General features: G+C 36.2%; 1 long non-coding RNA gene across 1 annotated transcript; it reads left to right on the forward strand.

Annotated features, from left to right (window-relative positions):
* The first annotated feature begins 217 nt into the window (after positions 1-217).
* Positions 218-6,121, forward strand: LOC147341220 (uncharacterized). Its single transcript, XR_015159866.1, has 2 exons — positions 218-329; positions 3,550-6,121. It is a non-coding gene; the product is annotated as an uncharacterized LOC147341220 (long non-coding RNA).
* The last annotated feature ends 3,272 nt before the right edge of the window (positions 6,122-9,393 follow it).

Consider the following 9,393-nt stretch of genomic DNA (forward strand, 5'->3'; position numbering starts at 1 on the left):
TGGTACCTGTATTTATGGAGAAGAATCATCTTTGGAAATGCTCCAAATTACTTTTTCATAACCTAGAGATTCTAAGAGAATGTTCTGATTTTTAACAAACACAGCTAATGCTAGTAATAGTTTCTATATTTGAATGGACTTTTATAATTAAAGAGAAATTATATTAAATTATAGTGAGAATATTAATTTGTGTATGTTTTATTGACTCTCTTGGTAAGCTCAGTGACAAGAGAGATCACTGCTGCTGAAAAACCATTGACAGGAGAATGTTGGATCCCACCAGAAAAAGATAACGCTGCATCCAAGGGCAAAGAAGCCCCAACAAGAAGGTAGGAGGGGCGAAATCGCGTTTAGAATCTAACCCTATACCCTTCAGAGATGTTTGGAGGGCTCAAACAAAACCTTGTGTGCAGCAGGACCCAGAGACTAGCCCCACCGTAGAGCCACCAAGCAGAAGACCCACAAACTGGCGAGCAATCATATCAAATAAGTTCTCACACTGTTGCAAAAGTTCTAGGATCATATATGTTTTATTAGCTATTGCATTTATAACAGTTGGCCTAGGACCAAGGACAGAGTTGACGCTAAAAAACATGTGTTTTCTGCCTATCTGCTTAGGATTCCTTTTAGAAGATGTGGACATGAATAATAAAAGTGAATAACTTTATAACAAAAATCTACATAGATAATGCTTATGTATTTTTTCTGATGTAGGTGAATGGTATTCTGTAGATATAGGCCAATAATAGTTCATATTTCCATTTAAAGTGAACTGTATAGTGCATAGTCAAAACAGTGGTTCTCTAATGAGAAGATTTACTATGTACACCTCCTTAAAATGGCACTTTAGAGGGATTGAGATAAAGATCTCAACATCCTTCTGCATCTTCTGAAAGCTGAGAACTCCCTGAAGTTATTAGAGCAGTAAATGGATACTCCTCTACTAGTCATGAATATTCTGGAGCGATGCCTATCCACTAGTGAATATTTTTGAATTCTATTTGCTTTGCATGTTCAAAAACAATATATTTTGCTTAAAATACTGATTTTTGATTATGTATATCTTATAAAATTTTCCTCCTGACCTTGAGATTTTCTTGGTTAAAACAGTCATCCAGAGCTCTAAGAACTAAAGCATATTTTATTTTGAGTTTTTACCATAAGTGGCAATTTAATACACTCACTCTGGATTCTTCTGCCTCCATGGCATAGTGATTTGGTTTTAGGAAACAATGACACAGCTGCAGTGGATTGAGCTCAGAGCTTGTTAAGTCTTTGTCTTATGAATTGGGTCAGAAAAAATGTTTGGTCTGAGTATACTGAAAATTTAAAAGATGTATAAATGCATTTAGAGATTCATTTCTCTTTAACAATTCCCTGGAGTCTTTAAGAAAGACATATCATCTTAGAATCCTTGAAAGTTTAAAATAATATGAATAGGATCAGAATAATTCTTTCTCAAGTGCAGGCTGGCAATGGAAGAATATAAGGTGCATTCAGTTCAGTTCAGTCGATCAGTAGTGTCCAACTCTTTGTGACCCCATGAAGTGCAACATGCCAGGCTTCCCTGTCCATCACCAACTCCCGGAGCTTACTCAAACTCATTTCCATTGAGTTGGTGATGCCAACCAGCCATCTCATCCTCTGTCATCCCCTTCTCCTCCCACCTTCAATCTTTCCCAGTATCAGGGTCTTTCCCAATGAATCAGTTCTTTGCATTAGGTGGCCAAAGTATTGGAGTTTCAGCTTCAGCATCAGTCCTTCCAATGAATGTTCAAGACTGATTTCCTTTAGGATTGACGGGTTGGATCTCCTTGCAATCCAAGGGATTCTCAAGGGCCTTCTCCAACACCACAGTTCAAAAGCATTAGTTCTTCGTCACTCAGCTTTCTTTGTGGTCCAACTCTCACATCCATACATGACTACTGGAAAAACCATAGGTTTGACTGGACGGACCTTTGTTAGCAAAGTAATGTCTCTGCTTTTTAATATGCTGTCTAGGTGCATTAAGATGATAAAATATAGCCAGCATATATAGCCAGGGCTTCCCTGGTGGCTCAGCTGGTAAAGAATCTACCTGCAATGCAGGAAACTTGGATTTGATCCCTGGGTTGGTAAATCCCCTGCAGGAGGGCATGGCTACCCATTCCAGTATTCTGGCCTGGGGAATTCCATGGACTATTCCATGGGGTCACAAAGAGTCGGACACGACTGAGCGACTTTCACACAAAATGATAAAATATAGCCAGCATAGTATTTAGAGCTTAAAGAGCTCACAAAGATGATCTTGTCAAATTGATCAGCATGTGTAGAGGGGCAGATTCTTGCCTAAAGTTGCACAGTGAGTCAACAGCAGAACCAGTCTTTGAACCTAGTAAAATTGGTTCCCATATGGTGTGCATGTATACTCAGTTGCTCAGTCATGCCCAACACTTTGCCACCCCATGGACTGTAGCCTGCAAGGCTCCTCTGTCCATGGGATTCTCCAGGCAGGAATAGTGGAGTGGGTTCCCCAGGTGATCTTCCCAACCCAGGGAGCAAACCCAGGTCTCCTGCATTGCAGGCAGATTCTTTACCAACTGAGTTAGGAGGGAAGCCCCTTAAGTAAGATTGATACTGTTACTTCCTGAATCTGCTCCCAAATACACTGCACACTAAATAGGATGAAAATTCAAAGTAAATTGCTTCTGAAAACTACAGTGCTTCATTGGGTGATTAATTACCACCTGGAAACTTTAACTATGTCCTAAATCAGAAGCCTTGTGCTTCACAAGTTTATAAAATCATTAGCCATTGAATTTAAAATAGGAGTGATAAGTAAAAGTCTTATTTTTATTAGCAACTTGAAGATGTATGTAAAAGATAGCATCTAAGAAGTTTTATAACCATTAGAAATGTTTTATCAGTATTTTCACTTTTCTTTTTACTTTAAAAACATTTGCATGCTCAACAGTCTGGACTAGTCTCAGATTGCCAGATAAAATATAGGGCACTTAGTTAAATTAGAAACAGGGGATATGTATTCTTTTGGTATAAGTACCCAAATATTGTATGGAACATGTTTATATTAAAAATAATTTGTTTTTCATTTGAAATTCAAATCTGATTGGAGGTGCTTTTCTTTTCTTATTTTTTTGTGGTAAATCTGGCAACTCTAGACTGGTCAGAAAGGTAAAGTATTGCCTACATGTCCTTTTGTTTTGACAACTGGGGTGAAACCATAGGGAACATGCATAAGCACCTCCATTTTATCTTAGCAGTTATATAAAAAAGAAAATTCAGAAATAATAAGTGCATTTCACATACTCATATCTTATTAAACTATATATATAGATCACATATTATACATTTTTTTATCAGTCATGTTGTCAGGATGCATGTTTAACTACATATTGAAGTCACTGTGTCTTCAGTGTGTTAAGATCTTCAAACATGATCATGCATTAAACAAGTACTTTTCAAGCAATCACGATGAGTCAGAATTCACTGTGTTCAGTCAAATGTGAGTTTAAACAGAATAACAAATAATTGTTTTCTGTCTGCTTCCAGTGAATTATATGCCAAGAAAAGGGCAGGAAAAGGCACTGATGCTAAAGCAGTGATTGGCAACCCTGTCTTCACATTGGAATCACCAGGAGAACTTTAAATTACATGTGTGGGTCCCACCCTCAGATATTCTTATTTAATTGATTGGAGATTTATCCTGAGCACTGGGAATTTTTGAAAGCTCCTCCAAATGCTTCTAAATATGTACCCACGCTTTCCTAAATTAGTGGTTCTCAAACTTGTTTGCACCTTTAATGACCTAGGGAATCTTTAGGTAAATACTTGAATGATCAGACCACACCATAGACCAATTAAATAAAAAAGGGAGGAAGGTTAAGAATCAGGCTTCAGTATTTTAAATCTCCTCACATTTATTCCAGTATAGAGCCAAATTATAAAAACCACTGCTTTACAGGATTTGTGTGCATGTTACACATCTCTCTTGGAGAAGGAAATGGCAACCCCCTCCAGTATTCTTGCCTAAAGAATTCTACTGGACAAAGGAGCCTGGCAGGCTACAGGGCTATAGTCCATGTGGTTGTAAAGAGTTAGACATGACTGAGCAACTATCACTCAGTCACTACACATCTCTCTAAGAACAGGACTTTGAGTATTTGCCTTATTAAAATTTAAGAGAAATTAAAGACAGAGCTATAAGAGGTAATGGTGATATTCGTTCTTTCAAAGAGCTGTCTGCTATGTGAGCATCATAAGAGGAAAAAAAATAGGAAAGACAATGACAAAACATCAAGCATATAGTTGAGACTTGCCTATGGAACTCTCTGCCATAGCTGGAAATCCATTTGGCTTCTGGGTTGCATTTTGGTGTATGAATTTTCCTGCACCAGGATGACTAAAATTTCCAAACTGAATGATCAACACACAAGTTTTGGAACACACACATAAAAACCTGCTGCTTCACTGAGTACTGAAAACCCTGCAGTTAGCTGTTTTCTGTCATGCATACGTGGCTGAACCAGCTCTGTGAGCTAGTCAGGTGTGCTTCATGAACCACAGAAAATTGTGGAAGCCCACAAGTAGGACTTCTGAATCTTTATGGTTGCATCAGTTTAAATGGATGGATTTGTTTTACCTTGAGCCATTATATCAAGTACCATCAATTTTGTAATTCAAATAGCTCTCATTTATATATATTAATGCATATTAATTTCTTAATTCATTTCTACCTATATGACCAGATAATAACTACCATAAAGGATTGGCGTGGGAATGTGGGTGCAATGGAAAGAGCCCTAGATCAGGATTCAAACAAAGTCATTTAGTTCTTGCTCTATCCAGTATTAAATATATCACTTCATTTTCTGAGCCTCAGCTTCTTTATTGTTCCAATGAGTGCAATACTTGGCTTCAGCCTCATAGAGTTGCTGTGTGAATCAAATTAGTTTGGTATGTCGTTTTTTGTGAGATAGCTGACAAGAAAAATCTAACAGCAGCAGGAAGAGCCAATGGAGAATTTGTGGACTTAGACGTGCCAGTTGAGATGGTACAAGTTCTGTGGGAACTGACCTAGGATAAGGTGCATTTTTTCAGGCAAGTGAAAGAAGTCATTCACTGGCAGAAGTTAGGGGCCAGAGGTTGCAGAAGGGACTAGAAGTTGAGAAGAATAGAAACATTGAATCATCTTTTCCTGATCTCTAGGAATGTAAGCTTTTTGAGTGAGGTTACCTGGAAGTATATAGGATATTGTTGGTTCACAGCCTCGTGAGTTCCCTGGGTGAAGTTCAGAACTGGACCCCATATAGACAGGGCAGAGACTGAAGAGAGAGGCAGACCACTCCATGTTTGTACCTGGCAGTGTTAATAAGCTAGAGAATTTATGTGGTGCCTGAAAGACAAGTACATCTGTGCATCTGCCCACCAGAATCTTAAAAGATTATATAGAGGTCTTCATGGGGTTCACTCATGTATACAGTGCAGGTGGCCTCAATACTCTACTCTCTGAAGGCTGTGTCCTTGAAGTAACTCCTAGTGTGGGAACAGTGGGTAGAATGTACATTCCAAGGACAGGGAAAGGGATAAACAGCCCACAATTGCCTTTATCCAGCTCTAGGATCCTCTCAATGACCTCTAACAGATACACAGTTAATTTAAATTTGATTTAAAAAATAAAAGTTGTAGCATATTTAAGTCCAAACATTGTTAGGGAAATATACTAAGTCTACTAAAAATCGCTTCTTTATCTGACATTCAATTTTGTGTATCCTGTATTTTTATTTGCTAAATCTAGCAACCCTAATCTTGAGGGTCTTGAGATTGTCAGCTTTGCTTCTTCTCTCAGTCATTGTGGAGGAGATTGTTTCAGATATTGGTTTCTTGCTACCTGCCTCACGGTAGTGTTGACGGATAGTGTCAATATGATTGGATTTATAGATCTTGCATGGTCTGTACAAGGAGTTTCATAGTTAGGCATTTTCATCCCCACTTTACATATTAGGAAACTGAAAATCAGAATGATTAGAATGTTTGTCCAAGTTTTTATGTCTAATTAGTGGAATATTAGGTAATTAGTCACCATCACATTCCACATGCAGTGTTATTTCAACATGGCCCCAGCTGTCTCTTGCACTGATTAGGTCTTAGCACTTTAGGTTTCTTTTTAAAAATTGATGGTTTTATTAAGGTTTAGTTGATTTATATAAGTTGCAGATATACAACATAGTGATTCAAAAATTTTAAGGGTTATACTGAATCTATAGTTACTATAAAATATTGGTTATATTATCTGTGTGATACAATATATCCTTATAGCTTATTTATTTTATACATAGTATTTTGTACCTCTTAATCCCCTACCCCTATCTTGCTCCTTATTCTTTCCCTCTCTCTACTGGTAACCAGGAGTTTGTTCTCTATATCTGTGGGTCTGTTTCTATTTTGTTATATTCACTTGTTTGTTTTAGTTTTAGATTCCACATGTAAGTGATGCTGTTATAGTATTTGTCTTTCTCTTTTCTCACTCAGCATAATAATCTTGAAGACTATGTTGTTGCAAATGGCAACATTTCACTATTTTTTATGACTATGTAGTAGTCTGTTGTATATATGTATCACATCTTTTCTATGCATCCATCTGTTGAAGGAAACACTTAAGTTGCTTCCATATCTTGGCTACTGTAAGAATTACAAATAATGCTGTTAAGAACATTGGGATGCATATATCTTTTTGAATTAATGTTTTCATTTTGGATATGTACTAAGGAGTGGAATTTCTGGATCATATTATTGTCCTATTTTTAGTTTATTAATGAATTTCCATACTGTTTGGCTGCTTTGCATTATCATTAAGAGTATACAAGGCTTCCCTTTTCTGCACATCCTTGCCAACATATGTTATAATATTTATGGTCATTTTGATGATAGCCATCCTGACATCTGTGAGGTGATATCTCATTGTGGTTTTGATTTGTATTTCTCTGATGATTAACAATGTTAAGCATCTTTCTGTATGACTGTTAGCCATCTTTTCCAAAGAAGGCTGTATGTCTTCTTTGGAAAAATGTCTATTAAGACCTGCCCATTTTTTAATTGGGTTGCTTGTTTTTTTTTTTTTTTTAATGAGTTGTGTGAGCTGTTTTTTTTTAATATTAAGCTTTTCATCAGTCATATTATTTGCAAATATTTTCCCCCATTCAGTAGCTTGTCTTTTAATTTTTGTCAGTGTTTTACTTTGCTGTGCAAAAGCTTTTACATTTAATTAGGTCCCATTTATTTATTTTTGCTTTTGTTACCTTTGCCTTAGGGAGAAAGATCTGACAAAGTATTGTTATGCTTTATGACAAGTGTCCCCACCCCTGTTTTCTTCTAGGATTTTATGATTGCATTTAGGTGTTTAATCCATTTTGAATTTGTATATGGTGTGAGGAAATGTTATAATCTCATTCTTTTACATGTAGCTGTTCTGTTTTCCCAGAACCATTTACTGAAGAGACTGTCTTTTCTCCATTGCATGTTCTTGCCCCCTTTGTCATAAATTAATTAACCATAAGTGTGAGAGTTTTTTTCTGGGCTCTCTATTCTGTTCCATTGATTTGTGTATCTGTTTTTGTTCCTATACCACACTGTTTTGATTACTATGTGTGTGCTTAGTCATTCAGTCTTGTCTGACTCTTTGTGATCCAATGGACTGCAGCCCACCAGTCTCCTCTGTCCATGGGGATTCTCCAGGCAAGAATACTGGAGTGGGTTGCCATGCCCCACTTCAGGCGATCTTCCAATCCCAGGATTGAACCCAGGTCTCCTGCATTGCAGATGGATTCTTTACCAACTGAGAGACCAGGGAAGCCCTTTGATTACTGTGGCTTTGTATTTGAGTCTAAAATCAGGGAGCATGATTCCTCCAGTTTTTTTTTTTTTTTTTTTCATTTTCGAGATTGTTTAGGCTACTTGGAATCTTTTGTGTTTCAATACAAATTGTATTTTTTTTTTCTAATACAGAATTAGAAAAATACAGAAAAATGCTATTGGTAATTTGATAGGGATTGCATTGAATCTTCAGATTTCCTTGGGTAGTAGAGTATTACAACTTGCTTAGCAAGTCGGGTAATGGACACTGCCAAAATAATGGAAAGAAAATTATAAAATTGAGTGAACAGATTTAATTGTTAAATGCAACTGTATGTGTTTATCTTTTTTGAATGGAGAAACTTACAATTAGTAAACTCTTTTTATGTGCTCTGCATTTTTCATATATGTCTCATTTATTTTTTATAAACATTGTACCTTGAAAGTATTATAATGATCATTTAATAGGTGACAAAACTGTGCTCTGAAATACTAAGTATCTTACTCAAAGTCACATTGCTGGTTAGTCACCTATGTTTGGTTTATAATCTAGCTATAGCTTATCCCCTGTATGAGTGACCCTGGCCTCCCCACAGTATAATAACCATTTTCTATTGCCACATATCCTGAATTATTTCTCATCATTCTACAACGCATTTTTTAAAATGAACTTGGAAGTTGTCTTGAAACCAGAGGGTGAATATAGAAAAAAAATCCAAAGGATTGTACTGAAGCATTTTATTTTCTCACTCATGCCCAGAGAGACAGACTTTCTAGGAATTCCCTATCATAAAACAAATAAATATATTAATATTTCTATTTTATAGTTTACTAACATAAATGAATCAATGAGTCATGTAAGGAAACTTTGTAAGTATCAGAGATGGTATTAGAGATCAGTAGTCAAAGGATGGACTATTTAACGTGTGGCGTTTGAACAATTAGTTTCAAGGTAATTGAAAAAAACCTAAAATCCAATCCTTACTTCACACCATACACAATAATAAATTCCAAATGAATTAAAGACCTAATTGTGAATCAAAAACTTTAAACATGTTTAAACTGTGTCATAAAACATTTGCATGATCTTGTGGGAAACAAGATTTCTTTTAAAAGATTTATTTAAAATGAAAATGATATCAAGATTTAAAACATTCATGGGACAAAAAAAAGGTATCATGAAAAATTTAAAAGACAAAGGACATATTAGGAGAGGATATTTCCAACATAAACAATAGAGAAAGGATCAGAACGCAGTATAGCAAAATAATACCTGTCACATTCTAGGTCATAAATACATAGATGTTTGCTATAGTAGTCAAGCTTGACTGACAAAGGTGTGTCTAGTCAAAGCTATGGTTTTTCCAGAAGTCATGTATGGATGTGAGAGTTGGAACATAATTCTTTGGTGCCAAAGATTTAATGGTAGAGAATTTTCATGCTGGAGAAGACTCTTGAGAGTCCCTTGGACAGAAAGGAGATCATACCAGTCAATCCTAAAGGAAATCAACCCTGAGTATTCATTGGAGGGTCTGATGCTGAAGC

The sequence above is a fragment of the Bos grunniens genome, chromosome X (assembly GCF_055505025.1).
Source record: "Bos grunniens cultivar Pamir isolate PY7600 chromosome X, Bosgru_T2T1.0, whole genome shotgun sequence".
Classification (NCBI taxonomy): Eukaryota; Metazoa; Chordata; class Mammalia; order Artiodactyla; family Bovidae; genus Bos; species Bos grunniens.